The sequence below is a fragment of the Ochotona curzoniae genome, unplaced genomic scaffold, assembly GCF_017591425.1.
Source record: "Ochotona curzoniae isolate NIBS_2020 unplaced genomic scaffold, NIBS_Ocur_1.0 contig_3368, whole genome shotgun sequence".
In the NCBI taxonomy this organism is placed as follows: Eukaryota; Metazoa; Chordata; class Mammalia; order Lagomorpha; family Ochotonidae; genus Ochotona; species Ochotona curzoniae.
In genome coordinates, this window is record NW_024465837.1 from 528,442 (window position 1) to 548,275 (window position 19,834).

Consider the following 19,834-nt stretch of genomic DNA (forward strand, 5'->3'; position numbering starts at 1 on the left):
CATGGCTCACCCCCTACCCCAACACTCACTGTTGGGCAGTGTGGCATAGCCCTGCCAAGCAAGTTAAGTAGATGCTCGAGCTCTAGCTTTTGTGTGCACAGTAGGTGCTGGGTGATACCACCTAGCACGACCCAGGTCTCTCACATGGGTAGTACATCCTTCTGACCCTTTGGCTTCCCACATTCAAATCACACCCTCATTTACTTGTGAGTGCAGTGACCTTCCCCATGGTGTTCCCCAGAAGTCATTCCATACCTGCAAAATATTTCCTTGGTAGCATACAATCTCACAAATCTCCAAGCCTCTTTCCCTAAAAAGCCACAGCCTTCACACCAGGCAGGAGCTATCCATGCCAGCAGTGGCTTTGGATACCTGCACCATAATTTGTTGAACTGTGTGTTGTCTCTTCTTATTGATACCATTAACAACCTTCTTCGCCTAATGTTACTTCTAAGGACTCTTTCCCTTTCTGTTCTCCAAATACTTCAGGTCCACTAACTTCCACTAACACCCAAGGATCTGACTTGTTAGGAAGCATTACACAACCAAGGCCATTCATTTTTTTGTTAAAATCAGAATAATGACATTTTAAATGAATGTTTACCATAGTCAGTAGTCTTGCTGTATTTTCCATGTCAAAGCATTTTGCTAATCTTCTCTATGCTTATTTTATAATGTTTCTTTAGGGCTGCATGTAGCACGGATGCATTAGCTAGGATGTGGAGCCATTGGGTGCTTGATACTCTTTGATTCATTCTAAATCCACCCATCTGCACCTGAACTCACTCAATATTAACTGTTTCCCTTTAAAATACATATGTACTTTTAGCTAAATTCAATCTCCACAAGCATATTTACATCCACTTTCTGTTATCCATGTTATCTGTGGTTCCCTGCCTTCTCTGCTTTCAATTTCTGCTTCATATCTGCATTGCCACTATTGATACAGCAACATGTCTTAATAACCAACACACGTTGTGGCATTATATTTCTCAACACAGTTCTCTCTTCAATCAGATTCCTTAAATAAATAGTCTGTACTTGTGGGATCTGCTTTTTCAACTGCCTTTACTTTTATGAGACTCTAGGTGAATTTTGTTCCCATCACTCATCAAAATGTTTCTCACTATCACATCATGAGTACTTTGAACTTTTGTTACCACTAAAATTTTATATTCCATTATCTTTATCAAAGTACTTCCCCTTTAACATTTTGTTACAATAAAAAAGTAGTGATCTAATTCTCTTTAATCTCTAAAAAAAACTAAATGTGTTTTAGTGTTTTTTCTTTAGTTCTTTTTCATGATCCACCTCTTGAGGAAAACATGGGTCTTGTCCCAGTTTATCTTTTTTTTTTTTCCCCCTTTGCCAGCTGTGTTTTTATTCTAGATGGGCTCATCCAAACTCAACCCATTCATTGAGATCTTGAGTTGTATGTTCTACAGCTTGCTCGATATGTACCTAAACATTGTATTGGCATCTTAACATTAGCATCATTTCAAATTCATCTCTTGACTACCATCTGCTAACTAACTCAAATTTATCTTTTTTTTTTTTTAATTCCAGGCCTCTTATTATTATTAAATCCAAAGTTCAGAGCTAGCTTTGGGCTCCTGTTTCTACTACCTCACTTAGACAAGCCAACTGCAAGTGTGCTGAATATTTTTTTAAAATTATTAAAAATGATGGCTAGCCAATGGAGTTACAGATAAGTACTCCTATTCTAAGCCTTGAGAATCTGCAGTATTGATTCTCGGTTTTAGTGTTGCAGTTTTTAGAATGTCCATCTTAAAATATAAAACTCTCCAGTGGCTTTTCTTTTCTTCATTTTACTTCAGTTAAAGTAAAATGAAAACCGTTGTATAGACTTTTTCCTCCTGGAATAATCCTGAGAGGATTCTTACCCATCTAAAGCTTTATTATCTACTAGTTAGCCACAACAGTTATTCATACGTTTTAGAATAGCATCCTTCAAGTTATTTCTCAAACCAATAGTTCTCATTCTCTGTCCTAGAGTTCTTCATTAAGGTGGTCCCATGATGCTTTGCTTTCTGTTATTAAGATTTGTGTTTAAGTATCTCTTCCTCAAAACTGTTTGCTCTGACCAGCTAAGTATCAACAATTATTGATCATCACCTTTTGCCTTATATGCTGAGAATATCTTATAGCAGGTGCTATTGAAATTAAGGTTCAATTGAACTTTGATTTTTAGTTTGTCTTATGACAATTACTTGACTCCCCTATAGAAAGTGATTTTCAAAGTTTAAAGACCTTTGCTGACCACTCTTTTCCAAGTGTTCCTAATTTGTCTATCACTTAAAATGGATCATATCTGTGCTTAAGCTGATTAGTGGAAATAACTGATAGATAGAATAGTAAAACTTAGCATGATATACACATATCATGGAGTTTTAAAATTTCCGTATGTTCAATTTTTTATTGCTGTTTAGAGGAAATATTTTATTTTAAGAAGGCAGTATTTTGGGAAAAGAAAGTCTTTTCATCCAAATTTTGCTTTTTGTCCTTTACAAACCAGCAACAGTGGTGTTCAAAGGGATGGGGACATTTTTAGGGTGAAGTTAAAATTAAAATCCTGAGCTTAAGGTTTGAGAATTCCAAGCTTCCTACTTACCACTCTTTGAAATCGTGTTCCTCTGCAGTGGTCGCAGCTCTGGCAGTCCATTGTAATGATCACACGTCGAGTAATGAAGTCTGAGGGCCCTCTCTTGCATCACCTCTTGGTTTTATGTCTTTGTTTATGATTGACACTCTCTTAACATATATGAAGTCCTTTACAGTATCTGGTTCTAATCGTGAGAAAACCTACAGTTGTTTATAAATCACACCCATAAAAATGCCATCTGTGAATACCAGACAATAATTATGAGGAAAGCAATTAAAAATATTTGTAAAGGGGTTGCATTTGTGGCAGAAATTTAAGCTTCAGCTTGTCATGCCTAAATGTTATTTTCTAGTAATGTTTTGGGTCCTGGCTACTACAGTTCCAGTCCAGCTTTCTGTTAATGCATATGGAAAGATACCAAAGGGTAACCAAAAGGCTTGGTCTCCTGCCACCTGGAAAAGATGAGCAGGAAATTCCTGGTTGCTGGATTCTTCTTTGCCCAAACCTGGCTGTTACTGACATTTAGGAAACAAATCAGCCGATCAAAGATATCTCTCTATCAGTCTATATTTCAAATAACTTAATAAAATACATTTTAAAAATACCTAAAAAGGTATTAAATTAAGGTTGATTTAAGATTTATAGATTATTTTTCTATACTTTGCAATAAACTTATAAAAATTAATGCAACATTAATTTCTATTAATGTTACGTTAATATTAGCATTGCCTTACATTAAATAATATTAACATCTTAATAGAAGCTTCCAATTTAATTTTCATAGACATGACATTTTTGAAATTGTCATTTATACTTCATTGACTTAATAGAACAAAAATTATGTAACTGAAATAATAAGTGAGGTTTTCTTAAATTATTTGGTGCATATTCAGGTGCTTTTTTGTAAAGATTTATTTTATTTCATTTAGTTTTTATTGAAAAGTCAGGTACACAGAGAAAAGGAGAGACAGAAAAGAAGATTTTGCATCCATTGATTCACTCTCAAAGTAGCTGAAATGGCTGGAGCTGTGCTGATTTGAAGCCAGGAGCCCAAAGCCTCTTCCGGGTCTCCCACATAGTGCAGGGTCCCAAGGCCTTGAGCAGTCTTCAACTGCCTTCCCAGGCCACAAGCAGAGAGCTGGATGGGAAACAGGGCTGCCGCTGTTAGGACCAGAGCCCGTATGGAATCCCAGCGCTTGCAAGACTTTAACCACTAGGCTACCTGATTGAGTCCATAAATTCAAGTGCTTCTTTTTTTTTTAAGATTTATTTTTATTATTTTTTATTGGAAAGGCGGATATACAGAGAGGAGAGACAGAGAGGAAGATCTTCCATCCGATGATTCACTCCCTAAGTGAGCACAATGACCGATACTATACCAATCCAAAGCCAGGAGACTCTTCCAGGTCTCCCATGAGTGTGCAGGGTCCCAAAGCTTCGGGCTGTCCTCGACTGCTTTCCCAGGCCACAGGCAGGGAGCTGGAAGGGAAGCGGGGCTGCTGGGATAGAACCGGCGCCCATATGGGATCCCAGGCGTGCAAGGCAAGTACCTTAACCATTGCGCCACCGTGCTGGGCCCAAATTCAAGTGCTTCTTATGAGCAACTGGTGATTCACTCCCCAAGTGACTGCAATGGCTGGTGTTGCAGCCAATCCAAAGCCAGGAGCCAGGAGCTCTTCCAGGTCTCCCATGCAGGTACAGGGTCCCAAGGCTTTGGGCTGTCCTGACTGCTTTCCCAGGCCTCAAGCAGGGACCAGGATGGGAAGCAGGGCTGCCAGGATTAGAACTGGTGACCATACTGGATTCTGGCGCATGCAAGGCAAGGACTTTTACCACTACGCTATCACGCCAGGCCCCAATGACTTTTGCAGTCCTACCCAGCCTGGCCTATTCTGAGTGCCTGCTCTCACACTCACAAATGGGAGCAGTGGCCCAGCAGGGAATTCCCTACAGCCCCACTACCTTGCTCACCCTACCCTCACCCTTCAGGGTCTTGCATGTGTTGGTGGGTGTCACAGACCAGTCTGGCATGATCCACCTCACCTCAGAATTCACTGGGAGGTATTACAGCCTGGTTAAGTCCTGCCTCTAGTTCTAGCTCCTGCTGATGGCTGCTGCAGCCTAGCCCAGCCCAGTTAGTCCAAAAGTCCCGAGCCTAATGTGAACTGGCTAGTGTTGTGGTGCAGGCTTGCCTGACCCCACATTCAGTCCAATTTTCACATCTGTCAGTGGGTACTGTGAACTGGATCAGTCCAGCTCACTCCCAGACATGATCCACAGGTATGCCAGTGGGTATTGTAACCTGACCTGGGCTGGGCTGATGCAAGTTTTGATTTTTGCGCTCACTTGTAGGGACTGCATCCTGACAGAAGAGCTTCCCAGGCTCCTCTATCACGTTGTTTCACAGTCACTGACCTTACATACCGGTGGGTTCTTGTCCCGGCCTGAATTGACCCATCTCCTGACCCAGCAGGTACACAGGCATTTCCTTGCTGGTCCACACCCATTCAAAATCTTACTGTTGAGTGCTACAGCCCAGCCATGTCTGGCCCACTCCCAGACTCAGCTCTCACGGTGTTTAGTGGATGGAGAAACCTACCCTAGTCTGGCACACCCCAGACCCAATCCATACCCATGCCAGGGACATTGCAGTCATGGCCAGGCCGAGTCATTGCCCCATTGTCGCTCCTGTACTCACCAATGAGAGCTGCATCCCAGCTGGTGTATCACCTTAACTGCCCAAACAGACCCACTCAGAGATAGATTTTGTGCATGAATTTTTTTGTTCCAGTTTGAACTGGTTTATTTTATTTGTTTGCTTTGATTTGAGTTTAGTTTTATTTTGTTTTGTTTTTAAAGATTTATTTATTTTTATTGGAAGGGCAGATATACAGAAAGAAGGAGAGACAGAGAGGATGATCTTCTGTCCGATGATTCACTCCCCAAGTGGCTGCAAGAGCTGGAGCTGAGCCAATCCAAAGCTAGGAGCCAGGAGTTTCCTCCAGGTCTCCCACGTGGGGGCAGGGTCCCAAGGCTTTGGGCCATCCTCCACTGCTTTCTCAGGCCACTAGCAGGGAGCTGGATGGGAAGCAGGGCAGCCGGGATTAGTACCAGCATCCATATGGGATCCCAGGCATGCCAGGCGAGGACTTTAACCACTACACTATCACGCCGGGCCCTGTTTTTAGTTTTAAAGGCAGAGAAGCGCACACACACACACACACACACACACACACACACACACACGCAATCTTTGACTTGGTATTTCATTTCTCAAATGAGCACCATGTTCCAGATTGAGCTGGCCTAAAACCCCAAGCCAGTAATTTTACCCCTGTTTCCTGCATGGATGAATGGGCCCACATAATTAGGCCATAACCTGATGCCTTTATAAATGCCTTTAAGGAGCAGCTTAACCTGTACAACACTAATCTGTACACTTTTATGTTGTGGAGATACTTTTTCTTAAATTTCATGAATCAGGGTCTGCTAAATTTACCAGTTCTCTTTGACAGATTTCTCACCCTTCTTAGCCTTCTTAGAGTTAAAAGTAGCCGTAGATTAGCTGCAGAGTAGGTTATATTTTTAAGGGAATATTGCAGTTGAGTTGGCTTTCTGCTCCATCACTGAAACCTTCCCAGTATCAGCACTACTGATGTTTTCCCTTCTAATCTTACATGATTTCACTGAAATATCACTTTTAATTTCCCTCCAGAATGTTTCCTTTATAGCTGAATTTGGCTAACTTGAGCAAGAGGCTTATTTGGGCTTATCTCAGTTTGTGACATGACTTACTCATTAAGCTTGTTATTTATAACTTTTGCCTTAAAGATGCACGTTAATTCTTTCTGTCACCTGAATACAAGAAGCTGATTGTAGGGTTCTTAACTGGGCTATTTAATTTAATACTGATTCTCAGGTAATACAGATGTCCAAGAAGGAGAGAAGCAGGAACAAATGGGAAGTCAAAACACAGCCATTTTTAATTTAATTAAGTGTGCCACCCTGTGAATCTTCCTACTAAAGTTTTGGCTTTCTCAAAACACTCTGCCAATAAGCTGATGTTTTTGTTCTTTGCCTTTCCACAATGCCAGCAAGCAAAATTCACTAAGGCACCTACAAGTTGTGCCTGGGATCTTTGTTCTTGCACCATCAGCCACATCTTGACAGTCCAGGTTTGGAATGGGCTTGTGATGGGAAAGCCGTGTTTCATTCTTCTAACAGATCCTCTAGAAAATGCTTCCGGACCCTGATCTCATTTGATGACATTTCCATGGAGTATTTTTGTTTGTTTGTTTTGTTTGTTCTGCCTCTGATCTGAATTAAACTCTTTTTTGGAAACCAAGGAGCAGAACATTTTCTTCTCCTTAGTTTTTCCGGCAGAATTGTATAAGTTAAGCCAGTTAAAATGCCTAGAATGTCATCTGTCATTTCTATTGTCAATTTTTGCTCCTTCTCCATTCAGACATGAACAACATTCATTTCTTTCCTTACAAAATGATGTGGATGGTGTGTTGTTCATAGCCTCATCTGCTACATTACCTTGGCCCTAATTCATTGTAAACTATTGGTTTCTTTTGCTATAAACCACATGTAATAATTTTGCCATTCATAAATTAAATTTTCATTATAAACTTGATATTTGTTCTTACTTCAATTTCTACATAATTCTTGCAGCTCTGATTAAAGTTCTTTTTTTTAAAAAGATTTATTTTTATTATTTTTCTATTGGAAAGGTGGATATACAGAGAGGAGAGACAGAGAGGAAGATCCTCCGTCAGATGATTCACTCCCCAAGTGAGCGCAACGGCAGATGCTATGCCGATCCGAAGCCAGGAGCCTCTTCTGGGTCTCCCACGTGGGTGCAGGGTCCCAAAGCCTTGGGCCGTCCTCGACTGCTTTCCCGGGCCACAGGCAGAGAGCTGGAAGGGAAGTGGGGCTGCTGGGATAGAACCGGTGCCTATATGGGATCCTGGGCATGCAAGGCGAGGACCTTAACCACTGCGCCACCACTATGCCGAGCCCTAAAGTTCTTTTAAAACTGGTATTCTATCTTTCATAGTGCTTCAAAATAGATATTGTTCCTACATATTATAACACATTATTATTACTTGACTTTCTTAAAAAGTTTTGAAATTTATGAAATTTTGCAAAATGTTCAATTTCTGTGATTTCTGAGGACTCTTCATAGGTATATGTGTATATATTTTTCATTTTGACGTAATTACTTTTAAACATTTATTTAATTGTTTGAAGGCAAAAATTACAAATAGAAATAGAGATAAATAGAAAGAGAAATATTTTCCTGAATGGTTCATTCCCCAAACGGCCACAGTGGTTTGGCTTGAGTCAGGATGAAATCAGTAGCCTAACACTCCATATGATCTCCAATATGGAAGGCAGGGTCCCCCAAATGGGACCATCTTCTGCTGCTTTCTCAATCAGATTAAAAGGGGCTGGATCAGAAATGAGTTAGCCAGGACCCGAACAAGCATACTTATGGGCTGCCAGCATCACGAACAGCAGCTTAAGCTACCGTGTCATAATGCTGGTCCTAGTCATAATTATTTTTGTATTCATCCATGTAGTAGTTTGTAATTTCATCACATGTATTAATAGTGTACTACTAGTTTTGGTCATTTCTATTTCTCATTAGAATTCTATGAAATAAATGTGTCATAATTTGTTTTTATATTCGCAATTGATGAATATTGGGATTATTTTCAACAAAGGTTGTTTATACATATAAGCTCACATAAATGAACACTGATGTATAAGACGTTATGTCATCATAGGATCCATTATTCTTGGATTTACACCTACTAGAATACCTAGATTACACAAATGGCATTTAACCTTACACAAAGCTGCCAAATTATGTGTCTACATGGCTGCACTTTTGACATTTTAAGCAGTATGCGAATTTTTCTTCTGCATTATTGTCATTCAGTGGTGCAGTTAGGGCTACTTTTTGTGTTCATTTGTTAAAATAACTGCATAAATTAAAATTCCAAGCTAATGTGAGAGAATGAAAAACTATGAAAATTCTGAGAGGACATTTTATTCCGTGGAGACAGAGCAGAATCACAATCAGATAATATTCTTTATTATCATTCTTTGTGGGTAGTCTCAGCTTATTTGTCTGCCCTTTAATAGAGGGTATAGCATTCCAAAGACTGTCAACTTGGTGACAGACGCTGCCTGCACCCTGCATTCAGCTCCAAAGGACTCAGTCCCCTGAACACATGAGTCGCTAAGCTACTTAAGGGAAATCATCGTCGCTTCTTACCTCTCGTTCCCAGGGATGCTTTTTGAAATTCACCACCAGTTCTCAGTCTCTTCTGTATGTTTACTTTTTCTATTTTTTCCCACTGGATACAAAATGAAACTGACTCATTGGATAAAATTAATTCACACATATTTACATTTTTATGGTTACTTGCGCAACAAGAGAAAACTCCTAGACAGTCAGCAAAATTCAGTCTCATACGTTTGCTTTTGTGGAAGTGAACCAATAGATTCAGTTGGAAAGCTAGAGAGAAATTAAAAAAAAAAAATTGGGTAACATTAATCACAATCGCAATAAGCAGGAAGAGGGTCAAATATGCACTTATGGGTGAATAAACAAATGAAACTATGTCACCATTTTACATATGTGTATATATGTATCATGTATGTAATGAAATACCACTCAAGCTTCCACAGGAAGGAAATGCTGTCATATGCTACAACATGATAATACAGCCTGGATGAACCTTTAATGCATTATGCCAAGTGAAATGAAGCAGTAAGCAAGACAAGCACTATAGCACTACATGATTCCTCTTGTATGGAACAGCTAAGATAAAAAAACTTCACAGAAACAGAAAATAGAGTCTTGGGGAAAAGGACCAAGGAGATGGCAAAAACAATGTTATTTAATAGAAATAAAATTTCAGATTTGCAAAATGAAATTTTCAAAATATAAAAATATGTTTAATAGCTTCAAATGGTGGATGTCTACGTTATTAACAATGTAAATTTTATGCCATATATTTGTTAAAAATCACAAAACAACCATAAACCGACAGCTAAAAGCAAACTCTGGGTATGTTTTCTTTTCATTTATTTTTCAGCCAGGTTTAAGTTGTCTTCCTGTTTTTTCGGAACTGGGAAGATTACTGACTTCTCCCACAATTATCGGCATGCACATTTAGAAAAGCTTTAGAGCAATACCAACAACAATAGTTCCACTGTGATGAATTTCTGAGTACTGAAAGAAGCCAAGAGAGTGTGAAAAGATTCAAACTCAGTATGACCTCTAGTCACTGAAGTTCAGATACCATCGCTTGGAGGGCAGACCTGTTTCCTACTTGAAGGATGTCAGCTACAGTAGATCTGATTCAACTTAACAGCAACTCCCTCTGCATTGTCATTATCAGCTTTGAAGTGCAGAGGAAATGGCTCTCCATGAACTCTGAACTCGGACAGCTTTTTTTTCCCTCCCATGGGACACTGTACATCTTCAAATCAGATTATCTTGAAAGTTATTTTTAAAAAGTATGTAACTTGGTTCACAATATTGAAAAATATGAAACAGACACAAGAGGATGTTTTATTTATCTAAAAACAAGTGATTTTAGAATACTTAAAGATTTCTACAAAATGGAATTAAAAGAACTTCTTTGGGTGCTGAAAAAATTTAAAAATGTGTAAATTTTTCTTCTAATCCATGTCCTGCATGAACATTTTGAAAAGTCATTATGTCTATGCATTTTAAATTTTGTGCACCAAAATAAACTTACCTTTTAATTTGGTTTACCTAGGAATACTTTTTGATATAAGTCTTACAAGCAGCTATTACTAAAAGCTGCTAATTGTAATTAACTCCTTGGGAACTGTACATGTTTTCTTTCTTTTTTTTTTAAGATTTATTTATTTTATTGGAAAGTCAAATACACAGAGAGCAGGAGAGAGAGGAAGGTCTTCCATCTGCTGATTCACTCCCAATGTAGCCACAACAACCAGTGCTAAGCTGATCCGAAGTCTGGAGCTTCATTCGGGTCTCCCACCTGGGTGCAGGGTTCCAAGGTTTTGGGCTGTCTTTGACTGCTTTCCTAGATCACAAGCAGGGAGCTGGATGGGAAGCAGGGCTACCAGGATTAGACCCAGCACCTATCCGGGCTCCTGTAGCATGCACTGTGAAGACTTAAGCCACAAAGCTATCGTGCTGAGATGTGGACTGCATTGTATCTTCACATGTGCATATGATAGTCTCTATGGCAAAGTTACTATACATTCCCTTAAATGAGAAACCATACAATAAAAATCACCAATATGAATCGCCTTTAAAAACTTACAATGTCATGAAGTTACATGGCATGGTACTGAATGACCAATGTGTCACTGAAGAAATTTAAAGGCAGACAAATAAAAAATAACTTCTTGGGGGCCCTGCGTAGAGGCTAAAGTCCTCGCCTTGCAGATCTCATAAGGGCACCAATTTTAATCTCGGCAGCTCCATTTCCCATCCAGCACCTTGTTTGTGACCTGGGAATGCAGTCGAGAATGGTCCAAAACCTTGGGACCCTGCACCAATGTGGAAGACCAGGGAGAAGCTCCTGGCTCCTGGCTTCAGATCAGCTTAGCACTGGCCATTGCAGTCACCTGGGGAGTGAATCATCAGACGGAAGATCTTCCTCTCTGTCTCTCCTCCTCTCTGTATATCTGACTTTGCAATAAACATTAATAAATATTTTTTTAAAAAACTTAGTGGAAAAAGCAATGTTAATGTATGACCTATGAGTGAATGAAGAATCTAATAAGAGAAAATAAACTATCTTGAAGAAATGAAAATAAAATATAAAAAATCGGAGATGTAGCAAACATTATTTAAAGGGCTATTAATTTGTATTTTGTATGAAGGTTGCCTAATAAAAGAGAAAATATATGGTATTTGTCCTTTTGGGATTGACTTATTTCAATGAGTATAATGGTGTCTAGTTGGAAACCATTTGGTTGCAAATGGTCAAATTATATTCTTTTTAATGGCTGAGTAGTGTTTCATGTAATAGATTTACCACAATTTCTTTCTCCACTCCTTTTTGGTTGGTCATCTGTGTTGCTTCCATGCCTTTTCTATCATAGATTGTGCTGCTGTAAATATAGCAACCACTTACACAACAAAATGTTAGAATTGTGACTGCTTATGAATTTATATTATGATAAAAATACAGGTGAAATCAGTGTGGGTGGGAAGGAATTTATGGAAACGGTAAAGGAAATCCCAGAGCATATGGAATTATAAAATAGAATAAAATGCATAGGTGTGCAATTTAAACAAACAAAAATGATGTATAGAACCAGATAATATATTTAGTGAAATATGTCTGTCTCAATAACATAAACATATGTTTGCTTTGATATATGATATGTAACACAGAATACAAAAAACAAATTTGGAATGAATTAGATATATGTTGATTTGATTGTTGTTTTTAGCCATTTTTATACTCCTGTGGAAGTGGTCTTCCTATCTCTTACTTTTGAAACATTATGGTTAGTGATGAATTAAATAAGTCTGATTATTGAGTGAATTGAAAATATGTTTATTTCAATAATTATGGGGTTAAATGAATGATAGTTTAAAACTGAAGACAGAAAAGAAAGAAGGGAGGCAAATATGATTGTCTTCATTAAATTGTAAATAGGCAAAATAAAAATAAAATAAATCAACAGCAAAAAATAAGTTAATCAAATGTTTCTTTCATTAATATAAACTAGCTTTTGGCAGATGAGCATTTTTGCTGCTGATAATATAAAATATAAAAATTGGGAAAAATGAACACTTTGCTCTAATGACACTGGAATTACACAGCAATATTGCTTTGTCCCTGGTTTAAAAGGAAAACATTCAGTTCCTCTCTACTAAGCATACAGTTAACTGCTGATGGTGTCTTTTTTGAACTTCCTTATGTATATCTTTCTGTGTTTTTCACTAAAGATTTACTATAAGGTTTACTTATTTATTTCTTCTTACCATGAATGACATTGAATGCTACTCTACATCTAGGGAAATGATCATGGGATTCTTTGTATTACTGATGTGATGAATTATGTTCACTGATTTCGAACATTGATATAACCTCACACTCCTTAAATAGGTCTCAACTGGCTATGGTGAAGAATTTGTTTTTGAAGATTTTATCTATGTATTTATTTATTTTAAAGAAGATAGAGATGGTTTCCAGGGCTGGGCAAGGCCAAAACTGGAGTCAAGAACCCTATCTAAGTGTCTCACATGAGTGTCAGGAATCCGGGTCAGAAGTGCAGCCATTGGTTTCCAACCTACTCTCCAGGAAGAGATGTTGGCACAGTGACTGGCTTAAATTGCTGTGCCACAGCACCGATCTCTGTGGATATTTTTTGGCGCATTTCTATTCAGTTTTCCAATACTCTGCTAACTAGTTTTGCGTTTATATTAGTGTCTTTGTTTAATTTTGATGCTTGAGTAAGTCTGGCTTTACAAAATGAGGTAAGATACTTCTGCCTCTGTTTTCTGAAACAAACTGTAATGAAGTTTTTCTCTCATCTTTTACCCAGATTTTTGGTAATTCACTAGTAAAACCATCTGGGAAGAGATTTAACTTGATTGAATCTTTAATAATACAAAGAAAATTCCATGGTGTGATGGATCTGTTAATTCAATGAAAACTTTAAAAAATAATATCAATACAATACAACCTACTAGGAAAAATAGAGAAAGAAAAAACTTCTGACATGTTATATGATGCTAAGTATGGGTTCTTCAATACCTGGAAAAATAGATCTGAAAAAATAAAATGATGACACGATAGTATCCATGAGCAAAAAAACAAAGAAGGTAGAAGGATGAGGATGGGTGGGGAAGTCGGGCAAAAGATAATACAGGGTGAAAAATTTCACATTGCACCTAAATCAATATTGTGAAATATCATACAATGTCAATAAAGGAGATCTTTATAAAGAAAAATACATATAGCTTACATGTTCAGTTATGTTTTTTATTTGTTTTTATTTTTTAAGATACTTCTGTTTTTATTGGAATGTCAAATATCCAGGGAGGAGGAGAGAGAAGGAAGATCTTCGGTCCGGTGACTCACTCCCCAAGCGGCTGGAGCCGTGCCGTTCTGAAGCCAGGAGCTTATTCCATCCCAAGGCTTTGGGCTGTCCTCTGCTGATTCTCAGGCCACAAGCAGGGAGCTGGATGGGAAGTGGGGCTGCTGAGATTAGAATCAGCGCCCATATGTGATCCCAGCAAGGAATTTAGCCACTAGGCTATTGAGCTGAGACCTGTGCTCCTGTGTTTTAAGACTCAATATCAAGATGTTATCTCAGTACAAATTTATCTTTGGAAAAAATGCCACCCTCCTTAAACTCATTAGAAAATTTTCTGTAGTAATCAATATGATGATTCTAAAAACAATAGAAATTCAAAGGCCTTAAATACTCTGAATGATCTTGAAAGAGTAAGTAAAATTGGAGAAATTATGACTGCTGATTTCAAAACTCATTAAAACATCATAGTGATCCAGGAAAATGTAGTTTCTGTAAACAACTGAACAACAGAGTTTTTGTGTACTTACAATCCAACAAATCAAAAGCTTTAAAATCATATCTCAGACATTGTGTGTGGAAGTTAATGCCTATGGGTTCTAGATCTATACATAAAATCCCAAAGAACCAAACAACATTTACTAAATATCATTAAGGTGCTCAACACCATGGACCTCCACAGTGGTGACAGATAAAAGCTCAGTGAGATATTTTTTAAAGCTTATTTAACATCACTACAGATGTTATACTTTAAAAAGCTGGCAATAGCAGTGCAAAATAAATGTAAAGCTAATTGAATTAGTGGATATTGTTTGTGTGAATACAACATGTTTTACCTGTTTGAATAAAAAAGTAGAAATTTAAACAAAAATAAAACACGCCTCTCCTACCAAGAAAAATATAGAACATATATCCACAGGAAAAAATAATTTGATTGTTTTAGGAGACGTATTCATTTAAAAAGTGAACACAAAGAATACAAGTGTGTGTCAGTGTAGATGTAGAAAAACAGAGTGACACATTGAGAAAATGGATTCCTAACCTGTAGTAATTGAAAGTAAGAAGATCCATGCAGCAACTAAAAAAAAAAAAGTCAAAAACATGTTCAGTGAAAGAATCTAATAAACAGAATTCATTCTTCATTATACAAATTTATAGAAACAGAATGGGGACTGATACTGCAAATGAACATAGATTGTGTTTGAGCTGGGAGAGGGAAATTGATGAATGGAAAATGATAAAACTCCCCAGGAAAGGCAAAACATTGTACATAGTAATACACATGGTGGTAACATTATTTCCTGTTTACTGAAGCTCTCTGATTCATTTGTTTAAATGGGAACATTTTGCTGTATGTAAATTAGACTTCATTCAGATATTCTCTTCATTCATTGTTTCATCCACAGTTTATTTGAGCATCAGAGAAACAAAGACTGCTTGAACAAGAAGTTGCAATCAGGACATGGACCCTAGGGACAAACACAGGTGCTTTGATGTGGGATGTGAGCATCCTAAACTAAACAGCAGTCTAATCATTAAAATAAATTCCTTCCCCAGTAAAATTCACCAAAATGAGAAGTAAATGTCTCACTTTTCTGAGTTGTCATCAGTGTTAAAGTATATTTGCCGAATGCCTGTTAAGTAAATCTCTAATAATTGTTAAAATTGGTAGTGCTGTTTTGTAAGACACTGAGGCTGTTTAATAATCACCTTACCCCAGATATTAAAAGTGAATTTAAGTGTACGTATGTATATATATATATGCATATATATATATATGTGTGTGTGTGTGTGTGTGTATTCAAATTAGTGAATACAAACTACCCAGTTTGGTAACTTTTTTGTCTGTATCCTCAAAATAGACTAGATGAAAGTGTACAATCATAGCATACAAAAAGCACATTGGAGTCTGAGTCAGTTTCCCTTCTATTTTAGCGTTTCATGAATCAATTTGGCAAAAGTTATCAGTTGACTTTTCCAAGTGGGAATATGTATGGAATACATCAGAGCTACCCTAGGCAATGTGCTAATGCCATGTAATCATTTGGGTTGTCAACCTCAAAATAACAAAGATATGCCGTCTACAATGCAAATGAATATTCTTATCCTTTACTCTCTTCTTACAGTCTTTTGGATCTTCAATAATTTGGTTTGCACATAAAAAGATCCATTTTTTTTCTTCCAGTTTTGGGCTCTTGTGAATAAATCCCGTGGTTTAGGACCATTTCTCAAGCAGCTGACATAAAGCCAAAATGACAGAGCACAGGAGTAAGTGCTATTCCTCCTGCCTTTTGCTAGCTGCTACACAGAAACAGCTCCATGGTTTTCACGGATAATTTACTTAAAACTTTTGACATCTTAAAAAATTAATGATAGCACAGCTGAAAATTGTTAAATCTTTCACCACCTCTACATTTTAAATTTGAGATCTTACTTAAGACAAAACAATTCTATCTATGCATCCATGTATACGTTGTACAAACATATGAGAAGACTTCATATTTGTGGGAAATGGAATTAAAATATAGAAACAAAAGGGGAAAAGTTTATTTTTCAGTACAATTTCCATCAAGTTCATGACAGAAACTATAGCAGTCATTTAGTCCATCTCTAAAGAACCAAAAGAGTGGAGAATTTAACTACACTAATGAAATCTTTGTTTGCATCATTAACTAAAGATTTTTAAGACTAGGAAATAGGAGGGAGGTGAGAAGGAGCCAAATCAGGGCTTTCAGGTATAAGCCTAACGATTTTCCACTGAAACTGACGAAATTAATCTATCTTATGAAAGGAATGAACATCAACACTTCCAAGCTATGTAGTACCTTTCTGATCTGTTTATTGGGAAGTTTTCTTATTGAAGTTTAACTGAATGTTCACCAGGGATTCATCCATGTGTGTGGCATGGGTGGCATTACTCAGGCACTTAAGTCAGCTTCCATGGATTCTCTCTAACAGGGAGCTAAATTGAAAGCCAAGCCACTGGGAGTCAAATTAGTGCCCATATGGGATGTTATGGTATGACAACTTTGCAGCTGCTGGTCAAACAAGCTGCATCACAGCACCATTCTCAAGATAAACCAAAAACAACAACAACAAAACAAAACAAAAAAGAAGAAGAAGAAGAAGAAAAGGTTTACACAGTTGGTCTCCTGATACAAGCTTCATCTTTCATCTTCCGCATCATCTTGCATATTTCTCAAACAGCTTTTCCATTAGTAGATAGCAAATTTCTTTAAGGGATTGTTCTTTGAGTTTTTATAAAGCATCAATGTATCTCCTGGGAACCCACTTTCTGATTTATAAATGGTTTCTTTTCATTTTGTTATAAAAGGCACAAAGTAAAACATTTCTTACTGCTGCTGGCCTGGCAACATGGCATTAAATCCTCCTGCTGTGGTGCTGGCATCCCAGATGCCTCGTTTCTGAACCAGCTCGTTGCTAATGGCCTGAGAAACCAGCAGAAGTTGGCCAAGATTTTATATCCCTATACCCATGTGGGAAACCCAGAAAGACCTTGGATTCTGCCTTCAGATGGGCCCAGCTCTGTCCACAGCAGCCGTTTTAGGACAATGGAAGATATTTCATGTCCCTCTATCTCTGTGTAATTCTGATTTTCAAATAAAATAAATAAACCTTGTCAAAAATAAAACCTTTTGGGCCCAGCATGATAGCATAGTGGTTAAAGTCCTCGTCTTGAACATGCCAGAATCCCATATGGGCGGCAGTTCTAATCCCCAGCAGCTCTGCTTCCCATCCAGCTCCCAGGACGGTCCAAAGACTTGGGACCCTACACCTGTGTGGGCGACCAGGAGGAAGCTCCTGGATCCTGGCTTTGGATTAGTTCAGCTGCAATCATTGCAGCCACTTTGGGAGTGAAAGATTGGATGGAAGATCTTCCTCTCTGTCTCTCCTGCTCTCTGTATATCTGCCTTTCCAATAAAAATAAATAAATCTTAAAAAAAAAAGTAAAACCTTTCTTGCATTTCTGTTACAATGATAATAAACCCATTCATGAATTCTCTGCCCTCATGATCTAATTGATATGAAATGGTCACAACTCAGGTACTATCACCTGTACCTAGGATTTTTTTTTAAAGATTTATTTTTATTATTATTATTTTTTTTATTGGAAAGGCGGATATACAGAGAGGAGAGACAGAGAGGAAGATCTTCCGTCCGATGATTCACTCCCCAAGTGAGCGCAACGGCCGATGCTATGCCCATCCGAAGCCAGGAGCCTCTTCTGGGTCTCCCACGCGGGTGCAGGGTCCCACTGCTTTCCAGGGCCACAGGCAGGGAGCTGGAAGGGAAGAGGGGCTGCCGGGATAGAACTGGCATCCATATGGGATCCGGGTGTGCAAGGCGAGGACCTTAACCACTGCGCCACCGCGCCGGGCCCTGTACCTAGGATTTTAACATGCCAGGAAATCTGTAGCAAAATTCTATATACCTTGTAATACCTTGTAATATGGATTGATCTATTTACAGAAACATAGACATAGAAGGTAAGTATTGTACACTGGTTATTATGATAAACGTTGAGAATTTAGATATACAGAACACAATTCCTAATCTTAAATAAATACCTCCTACAACTCTAGGAAGGTAAATGAAAGCATCGTTATTCAGTAATAAAAATTATAATAGTGGATATCTTTGATTATTGTGGCTACTCAATTGTCAAATTTCATCTAGGACAAATTACCAGAATTAATGACAGCCTAGTGTGTATGTGTGTATCTCTCTCTCTCTTTATCTCTCTGTCTCTCACTTTCTCTCTCTCTCTCTCTCTCTCTCTCTATATATATATATATATATATATACTCTTCATATTTCTAAACTCTCTCTCTATATATAGAGTTCTGCTTCCCATCCAGGTCTCTGCTTTTGGCCTGGGAAAGCAGTCAAGGATGGCCCAAGCCTTGGGACCCTGCACCCGTGTGGGATACCCAGAAGTTCCTGGATCCTGGCTTCGGACTGGCATAGCATCTGCTGTTGCAGTCACTTGGGGAGTGAATCATCATATGGAAGATCTTCCTCTCTGTCTCTCCTCCTCTTTCTGTATATCTGACTTTTCAATAAAAAGAAATAAATATTAAAAATAGAAATAAATTAAGATAAAGATGTGTATGAATAAATTGAGAGTAAGATCTGATTGGTAAAATGTATCAAAATATTAAGAACGAATGTAAAATTACTGACTTGGGAAATTGGATATGAAGCATGTAGTGGTGACATAACTATAATAAGTGCCCTCAGAGGGAAAGTAAGTTTGAGTTAAGGCATACAAGTGTTGGCATGATTTTGAGTGAATGTGAAATGCATTTTTCTATTCATGTATGTGAACACCGAACAGAAGTAGCAACAAGGGAAGCACAGTAGACTGCTGATCTCATTTTATCCCAGCAGTGACTACAGCCTTCATTGCACCACATGCCACTGTCTGCCTGTTTATATTCTCTCCTTTCCTAGATTCCTCTACCAGTATAATCTTGCCTCCATTTCTCTATCAATATATTAACATATTCATTAATATCTTTAACCTCTTTTGATTGCCAGTTGCCTCTTCATGTTTTTTTCTTCCTTTAAAATTAAGCTCTAGAGAACATAAAAAAAGGAAAGAAGGAAAGAAAGAAGGACAGACAGAGAGAAAGAAAAACCCTGGCCACCAGGCTCTGGAGAACAGCAGGTGTACTTCTGTTGTGCTTCTATTCTGCTCTCTGTTTATTTTAGCTGCTTTTGCAAAAGCCACTAATAGAGTGTGAGAACACACATATTATACAATATGTAGTATTAAGCATAACAACATATATATTAAGGATAACTTCCAAGAAGCTATTTTCAACTTCAGGGAACCTGATAGGATATGAAATAATCTGTGTCTCGAGATTTATGGAATCTGATTAAAATGTATTTCTACATTTAAAAAAATAGTGCCCAAGCTTTTCCTCCATTGTTTTAGACTTAGATTCTGTCCACTTCTGTTTTTTGTTGGAACAGTTACATTGGGTACCATTTCCCAACCGATGCAGGAAACACTGGGAATCTTTTAAACAATCTGTATTGCAGAGATTTCCTCCTGATTCTTACAGACTTCAGCAATTCACATAAACTAAACTTAGAACAAAAGGAACT